Below are 9,962 nucleotides of genomic sequence, written 5' to 3'. Positions count from 1 at the left end.
GCAGGAAAGGCTGAGACCCCCTCCCCCATCTCTTTCCTCATGCCCGCTCCCCCGGTTCTCCCCATCCCCCTCTGTTTTCTCTACCAGAGCCCAACATTCCTAATGACCCGAGACGGTATCCTGACCCCCCCAGTTGCCTTTTCTTCCCTCCAGCCTTTTCTAATCACTGCATTTGGGTGATGAATTTTTTGCATAGAAATTAGCACCTCATGGGCCCTGAACTGAGTGGGAAATGATGTGATGTGGCAATAGTCTTAAACCTGAACAAATCCATCTGTTTTATACTTTTCTTCTGAAAATGCAGAATTGAGAACTGTAATAGTAATAACTTGCATGTATATAGCTAGTTTTAAGGTTTACAAAGTATTTCATAAATGTTATTTCATTGCATCTTCACAGCAACTCTGGGAGGTAGGTACTATTATTATCCTTAGTTTATAGATGAAGAAACAGGCTGAGCAAGATTGACTTGCTATGAGTCATACCAGTAAGTGTCTGAGGTTGGATTTGAATTTAGGTCTTGCTGACTCCAAATCCAGCACTCCAGGTGCCATCTACTTATTGATCTTATATTAATAATATATTACATATATTATTAGTTTATTACATATATATTGCATGTATTAGTAACAAGTCCATAAGGACATTCTGGGCCCATTGAGGCAAAAGCAGCCAGAAAAGACATATTTGTAGATCTGCCTCAGACCTTGGCAAGGATCAGTCTTGACCTTAGAGGTCTACAAATCACTATCTAAGAACACCTGGCTTTCTTAATTGGCACAGAACATCCTGACCAGCTAACTTACTATCACAAACCTCAATCTCTGGGACAAGTGGCCTTGGTACTTTTGTACTTCTAAAGAAAACCTTATGTCAGTGATGACAGATCAAAAGAAGCTTTTGAAGATTACCATTGGGTGAAGAGTCCTCCTAACTGCAGCTGGACCCTCAAATTGGCACCGAGGATGTGTACTCTTGATATGTTATTTTCCTTTGATCATATAGTGTAGAAACTATGTAAATATTGGACCTATATGCTCAATAAAATGGAATTCATGGTCTCATTCATGGCCCCCTTGACCCTGTCAACTTCTCATCCACGAAAGATTTCTCTCTTCTCCCCTGAGCCCATCTCCAGAGAGAACCAGCTCTTATCAGATGGCGCCCAACTCGGCTTAAACAAGACCCAGCCAGACTTCTTCTGACCAGAAGACTCACTTCACCTCACCACCCAAGTGGAAGTCTCCTTCAAAAAGCTCCAGGCTATGAGTATCATTGTGATTATAAATCTCATTTCACATTCAGGGTAAAGGAGAGGATTTTTCTTCAGTCAAGGTTAAATTAATGGCAGGCATTATATACTTCAGAGATATGTACTCCCTACACTTTAGTTTCACGGTGAGTCAAACAGCAAGGAAAGAAACAAGGCAAGAAATGCACAATGAGAAGAGTACATCACCACTCAACAGGCTAGAACAGAGCAGGATAGCTCACTTCCATCAGAACTAACTCATTCATTTAAAGGGCCAATGCCCTGGAAAACACAGAATGAACTTTTTCAGCCTTAAAGATTGATATATAACTTTGGAAAATTGCTAATGATTCTGATATGTACTATGATACAGTGTAATTTCATTCATTGTGATAATTGTTAATCAGTTAAATATGAAATTTTAGCTAAACTTCATTCTGCATAAAACTTAGAGATAATTATTTCTTCTTATTAGGACTTGCAATATGTAATGGTTTCAGTGAATTTGAGAATTGCCTGAATGTAATTAATAGCCAGCCTGACAAAGAGAGGGAACTTTTACTTTATAGAGGCAAAAACTGTACTGGCTACTTAGTAAACATAAGATCTATAATATAAGTGCAAAATCCATTTAGGAAAAAGTTGTAATGTAAGGTGGAGAACTTTCTCTAGTATTTAAATTTTGGATTTTCAAATGAGATGTTATTTTAACACATATACTGTTAAAACTAGCAACAAGTGATCATATAATGACATTGGGATACAAAAAGTTTTAAATTTGTTAATCTGCGAATGTGAATTAACACAGGTATTAAGAATTTGGTATATTGCAAAAAAAATGGAATTTCCAAACAGTATTGTACTTGATTAGGATATATGAATTGTTTTTAAAGTATGTGCAATGAATCAGAAGGAAGTCACTGTCTAGGGATTAACATATATTCAAATACAATTTGTTAGAATGTAATAATGTGTGAACGCAAAGTATGTATGAATTTGTACTGTAAAGAAAATTAATTTTTTTCACCTGAATTGGTTAAGGCTATATATACAAATGTGATATGCAAACTGTGTAGGAGTATAATGCAATTGACCAGTACAGAAATCAAATAGGACTCCATATAACATTATTAATTATAGGCAATTAAGCATAGTTACCTTTCCTCTATTTGTAATAAGGGTAAAAGAGAAGCCAAATGAGATAGGAGTAATAGGAAAGGAGATAATAAGTGAGCATTCTAGTGCAAAATAGATACAACAAATGATAGATCAGAATAGTGAAATTCAATCAGTTATATAGAAATGTTTTGAGGTGTAAGGAAGTTCTATTCTGCTTTAAGCAGAGGTTTGAAAAGAAAGAGTAAATGTTTTGAGACTAAGTTTATTTGAATAATGATGTTGACAAAGCAACAAGAAGAAGTGAGAGGATGTTGCATTGGAATATGAAGGAAACATTGTTAAAGGACTAATCAAAGTCAATTTGAAAGTTGTGGAGCTTTAATTAATATCCATTGAGAGTAATTTATTATCAAGGTTTTAAAACATACAAATTTTATAAGTATATTCATCTAACTTGTTAAAAAGGAATAGAAGGACAAGGTTGTTAGTAATAAAAAGATGTTTTTTCCTCATTTCCCAAGCAATATACACTTACTGGGAGATGAAGCCATGCTAAATCACAAGCAAGACAGCTTTGAGATAATATTGCTGAGGACTTTGAACTTCCTACAAACATATTAACCCCTTCCTCACACACGGAAGGAGACAAAGTGCCTACAATTATTTTACACTGATGTTCAGGGTCTAAAACAACAAAACAGTAAGTAAGAATGACTATAAGATTGATAACCATTGTATGATAAAATTTAAAGATGAATATACCTTAACAATATACTTCAGAGATTTACAGTCACCAGCCCTGACAAATCAAATGGCTTGTTTGAGCTATGGAATTTTAATACAAACATTCCATGTCCCAATTGACAAAATGAGTTGAGTGATAAGTTACTTTATATGAACTTTAGAGAAATAACTTAAGAGCCCCTGAGATGTTAGTTGACAACTTGATTAAATTTTGATCTGGTATAAAGATAAATTGCAATCAAAGCCAAAGAGTAAGTAGGAATTTTTTTAATGGTATATATGTGAAGAAGGAAATTTTAAAATGAACAAAAGGCAATTAGAATGGATGAAAAAAATTCCTATGAAAATTCAAGGTTGTTTTTTTTCAAAATGTAAAAAATTTTTACCCAGTAGTTTATGAGTTTCTTTGGTAATATATCCAGATACTACAACCTTTATATACAATCACTGAGGAAAAATATGAGCTTTCCTTGGGGACTTGGAGGAAAAAAGTGTTGTTTTTTTTAAAATAGACATTAAAACTGCATAAAAAACTCCTCTAGAACTGTGGCCTATGCAAAATAATCTGTGAAACTACAAATGCTAATGCGATATAATTCTCCCAACTAGAGTTTATACCAATACCACATGGGCACTCTTAGTGAAACTGTAGATCCCAAACTATAAATTCAGATATAACAAATTCTAATGTATGAGCCTTAAGTTTCAGGATAAAGAACATGCTTCCTCTATAGACACAAAAGCTAATATGTTGGGAGTTAGATTAAATTAGTAATTATACATTAAGAAAAAAAAACAATAAGGTAAGAAACTACACCTTCTTTTCAATGACTTATGGGTAATAACAATTGGATTAACTACTTAGATACTAATATGAATATATCAGAAATAAAAGAGTCATGGTTAAGATATTTAGGAAAAATTTTATGGGAGAAAATCTAGGATTATCTTTCAATATTAACATGTCAGTTTTTCATGTAAATGCTCTTGTGTAGATCATAACACCTTCATGTTATAAATTAATGATTATATTGTGAAAAGCTAATTATACTAGCCCATATGAAAATTGGAAAATGTGAATTTCAAAACTACTCCACCCTATTCAGACCATTCTTTAGACTATGGGATTTAGCTATTTCCTGATCAATAACAATAGAGATACTTGGAATAACAGATTCAGGTCTTGGAAACTACAATCTCCACCCTACTCAGGGTAACAAGATTAGAAAGGGCTACAGCAAAACTGAAGATTTAATTATTTGAAAATATGGCCTTCAACAGACATGTGCAAACAAGGACAGACGTCTGGGCAGTCCTAGGTCAAGCTAGAGCCACCATTGGCACATGTGAGACGCAGGAAATGAGGTAGAGAACAGCCTCTGGAGTTCTCAGGACTTCCTGTGAGGAGGGCGAGAGTCAGTTGGAGGCTGGTGCTTGGAGTTGGAGGAGCCCACAGACTGTTTTTCTCCAGTTTGGTCATGTGAGTGATAAGGACTGATCTCTTTCCTTGCCTTGGCTATCCAGGGCCTTAAGCCCGCTTTGGCTCAGGCTGAGCAGAGTGGGTATTTAAACCCTCTTTCTTTCTCTCTCTCTCTCTCTCTCTCTCTCTCTCTCTCTCTCTCTCTCTCTCTCTCTCTCTCTCTCTCTCTCTCTCTCTCTCTCTCTCTCTCTCTCTCTCTCTCTAATACTTTCTTCCTCCTGTTTGTAATTCAAACACCATTGGCAGCTGACTTGAGTGTTTCATTTAGGAATTACATAGCTGAATTCCTTGGCGACCTTAAATTAATATATATCAGTCTTTTAAAGTGATTTCAATATCACAAAAAGTAGAAGGAAAGGTTGAAGGAAAACCTTTTAGTATATCTCAAAAGAAATTGTTTGCTACCCTGATAGGAAAGAATTGACAGAAAACAAACTTGATGACTTACCCACTGATAAATTGTTTGAGTAAAAATTTGGAGACTAGAGCATTCCCCTCCCCCACTTCCCCATTTTTCCATGCCCAGCTCCCCATCCCCTTCTCACAGCCTCACTAGCTAAGGAGATAATACTAGTAGCCAAACAGAGAAGAATCTCCTGACCACAAATTAATCTCATTATTTATTGGAAAAAAGATTCCATTATTGACCTTTAAATAAGAGAATCTACATAATTTTAAAAGCAGAATCCCTATTATTTTAAATACGTGACTATATACTATTGAAGATTTTCTTTTTTTTAGAGAGCAAACCTGTCTTGTCACTCCCCCACCTCCTGCCACAATGGAGGAACAAACTAGGAAACCCTGATTATTAACTTTGATAATTAATAACTTTAAATAGAATTTAAGTAGGATAGGATAGTTTTTTAACCACCGTAGTGACATGAATATAAATAAAGCTTCTAATACAAACATGCAGAAAAGTTAATGATAAGCACAAATTTCGCAGCTTGTTTACAAATTATGAAAATGACTGGAATTGGAATGTTATTAATAATGTGTAGAATTTTTTGTCATTTAAGAAAAAAGAACCACACCTGAGATGGGCACTCAGAGGAAGAGTGAATGGTTGGAATAGGCCACATTGGGCCTCAGTCCATATAGAACCTTTTCTGAACCTAGATTCTGGTGGTCCCTGCGTGAATTGGCTCTGGCTACACATCCTGTTACAGCCTTAGTCTGTATATTTCAAGATCTTTTCCCCTCCATTTCTTCTATGACAAAAATCTTTTTAATTGATACCAAATGCAACTTGTGAAGTAAGAATTTCCATTTAAAAAAAAAACAAAGCAGATTCATAGACTATTTCAGCAATGACTTTAGATCACTGAGACTAATTGATCTACAATTAACATGTCACAAGTACTCATTAACTACTTAAAAAAGAAATAAAATCTAAATTTTATATTGAAGTTTAGGACCTCAGGAATCCTTATATCTCCTGAAATAGAAGAATTTATTTAGCAATATGTTAGCTTTGCAAAGAATTTTTTCCTAATAGGGGGACTCATTCAGAGATTCTGCTGAGGGAGGCTGGAAAATGGCCAAACTTGAGAAAACAGGAAGGCCTAACAAGCTGACCTGTCAGAACCATAAATATACCAAATCCTAGCAGGAAGGCCTAATAAGCTGGTCAGCCTTGAGAAACTTGTCAGAACCATAAATATGCCAAACCGCCAGCTGCAGTAGGTACCAGATAAAGGCCAGGAGGACCCCAATAAATATGTCAAGCAACAGGCCAGGAAGACCCCAATAATATAGAATTGTCAAAGTTCCAAGAATAGTAGGAAGCCGATAAGAGCCATACATGCAGGCAAAATTCCAAGGATGGTGTAAACCTCAAAATTTCTTAGACTTATAAATGTTGGAAATTTCACCATTGGGAAATTTCATACTTGAAAAATTTCCTATTGATAGTGGGTCTTGGCTATTGGAATGTGAACCCCATTGGCATGAGAGTTTCCCCCTCCTCCCTTCTTAAGATTACTTTAGGACAGAAACCTTTTGCTGAACAATGGAAAGGACTTTGACCTATGCTTAAGCATAGAACAGGAATTTCTTTGAGTCATGATTGATTTATACAATGGAGATACTTGGAATCAATCTCCACCCTACTCAGTCCTAACAGGATTGAGGAAGGGCTGCAACATAGATCAAAATTTAATTATTCCAATCTCTACCCTTCTCAGGTTAACAGGATTTAGGAAGGGCTGTAGCAAAGGATCAAAGATTTAATTATTTGAAAATATGACCTTCAACAGACATGTGCAAAGCCAGAGACCTCTGGGCGGTCCTGGGTTAAGCTAGAGCCTCCATTGGCACAGGGAAATTGATGGACAGTGATTGGTAGATGTGAGAACTGAGGGGAGGCAACTTGGATGGTTTCCTTAAAGAGAGGGGGGTCTGAAGACTCAGGGGGGGGGTTAGGAGTTTATCGGAGTGGTTGCAGTGTGCTCTGAGAAGCTTGCTCTGAAGGAAGCTGAAGGTGGGGGCTCTGAGACTTTCTCCATTTTGGTCACGTGAGTAATAGGGACTGATCTCCTTTCTTTGCCCCAGCTATATAAGGGCTTGGGCCTTTTGGCCCAGGCTAAACAGAAGGGGTATTTAAGCCCTATTCCCTTCTCTCCCCTTTCTCTCTACCTCTATCTCTCTATCTCTAATTCCTTTCTTCCTCCTGTTTGTAATTAAAACTCCATAAAAGGTTGACGGCTGACTTGAGTTTTCATTTAGGAATTACATAGCTGAATTCCTTGGCGACCTTAAATTAATATATATCAGTCTTTTAAAAGTGATTTCCTTGTCACTTCGTGGTCGCCACAATGGTATATAGTAGATAAGGTACCTACAGAAAAGTATAAAAAGCCCAGACTGTCAGAAGCAACTTGGAACTCTGATGATAGAGGTTCCCACTGATGCACGTATCAGTTCAATAAATGGCCTTTCTCTGCCAGTTTGCATTGTTCGTGGACTTCCATGGTGGTGGGTGAAATCCCGGACCTTAACACTGCAAAAAACCAGGAGCACACCGACTAGAGAGTCCAGACAAACAGGAGCCATAAAGGGGAAGATACAGATGAAGTTAAAAGAATAGCAATGTTATTAATTGTTATTGTTATTGTAATATACTTGTTGTGCCTTGTGTGACCCTAAATTCACCTAGGTGCTTTTAGAATGATGCCTTAGCTGCAAAAGTAGATCTCCTGGAACAATCAGTACTTTATTTAGGCAATGGATTGGAAACTATCAAAACAAGATTGTCACTGAAATGCGATTATAAATGTGTAACACCTTTTTATTTTAACCAATCTGATGAAAAATTGTCATGGACAAAAATGAGAGCTAGATTATTAGGAGCATGGCAATCAAGCAATCTATCTCTAGATTTAGAAGAAACAGAAGCTCTTACTCATACTATAGAAAATAGTTATATTCCAGGTGTTAATCCAAACACTATAGCTAATTCTATATTGGATACGGAAATAACTATTTTGACACTTAAATAACTATTTGGGATAATTGTAGGTTCAGGGGGATGATATTTTAGGGCCAGTAATCTGGTTTGGGAAGGATAGACAAGCTCAGGGCAGGCAGAACCAGACCCTGAGCTAATAAACACAGACAATATATAAGCACAAGACAGTTTGGGTTTAATAATAAGGGAAAGGTAAAAAGGGGTTTGGGATAGCTAAAGTAAAGAATATAAATAAAGATCCCACTAAATCTAGCTGGTAACTTCAGAGAGATGGTATCTGCACTGTCAGTTACCTCTTTACCTAAAAGTCCCAATTCCTATAATAAAATACACTTCACTAACTCAAATCACCCCTTAGATGGTGATAGAAGTAGTAAGGTTGGAAGTTAAGCAGGGACAGGGCTCAAAGGAAAGGTCTCACTGACAAATGGCTTTAGGTGTCTCAAGCAGCTCTGTAGGGATATCTCTCAGTCAGCATCAACAGGATACACAGGAATAGGTAGTTGGTAAGATGGATCACAAGGAAAGCCACAGGAGAGAGAATATAGCTAGTTCACCAGGTCCACCTTAGGGGACTAGACAACCTCAACCCTCAACCTCCAGCTTAACGGTCTGTTAGAAGACAGTCCTGTCACTTCTCTAGAATTCTGGAACCTTCCTGCTTCTGCCTTTTTAGCAGCTCCTGTTCCTGCTCATTTCCTTATAATAATACTTTCAAATCTCTTCATCCTTTTGGAAGTTTGTTTCAAATTTTGGTGGATACTATTCCTGTTATTGTTATTTTTCTCATTTGTTTAATCATAGTACCTAATTGTATACATTTTATTCTATTTACTCATAATAGTGCTAGAGATTTATTGCCCTTGGTCCATGAGATACAGCTTCATAATTTTAAAAAATGGGTGGGGTGGGGATGACAATTCCATAAGGACATTCCAGGCACATTGAGGCAAAAGCAGCCAGAAAAGACATATTTGTAGATCTGCCTCAGACCATGGCAAAGATCAGTCTTGACCTTGTAGGTCTACAAATCACTATCTAAGAATACCTGGCTTTCTTAATTGGCTCAGTGTGGGAGGCTATCATACCCTGACTGGCTGACAAGGGCACAGTCTGAGGAAATGGGGTCTGCAAGCAGCCCCCAGAAATTGAGGCTCCCACTGATCCCCCTCTGATTTCTCTTTTCAACTTCCCCCACTAATGGACTTGCTATGATTACTAATCTCTCCCCATTACAGGAGAAATAATATGAGAGCAAATACTTGTAGGATCAATAAATATATATATCCCACTTTAATCCCCCTAGATTAGTACCCCAAAAAGATTACAATTACAGAATTAAAGCCCAAAGATTATTGCACATAACCCCTCCTTTCTCAAGCACAAGATACGCTTCAAAGCTTTACAATAAACACTGGCCAAATGCTTGAGCACCATAATAAATCTTTCCCTACATTTATCACACTCCAATGAATTTGTTGATGAACAGAAACCAAGCATCATTTCTAGGCACTTCAAAGTAACCCAAGAAAAACAGAACTTGTAAATTAAGGAAAACCCCAAAACTGGTCTGCTTTAGGTCCTCACACCTAGATATGATGATGTTTTGTTATTCATCTCCCAAGCAATTGTGATTGATAGTGAAAGCTGACCAAAAGCACAATGATCCTCTCAGCAGATCAAGGGGTACTAACCTACAAATGGCTTTATTCACATTTTTCATATCTATCACAGAGTGTTGTAGAAATGTAGTAAATAATCACAGAATTCTTTGTTGTAGTAACATCACAAGAGTGTTGTTTAGGTGATTTGATAATATCCAATCAAAATGTAGAATGTCACCTACTTAGAGAATTGATTGTGTGTATGTATCTGAAAACCTATATAGTAAATGA

This window comes from Monodelphis domestica, chromosome 1, assembly GCF_027887165.1.
Source record: "Monodelphis domestica isolate mMonDom1 chromosome 1, mMonDom1.pri, whole genome shotgun sequence".
In the NCBI taxonomy this organism is placed as follows: Eukaryota; Metazoa; Chordata; class Mammalia; order Didelphimorphia; family Didelphidae; genus Monodelphis; species Monodelphis domestica.
The sequence above is the reverse complement of the archived record's forward strand: the minus strand, read 5'-3'. Positions refer to the sequence as shown.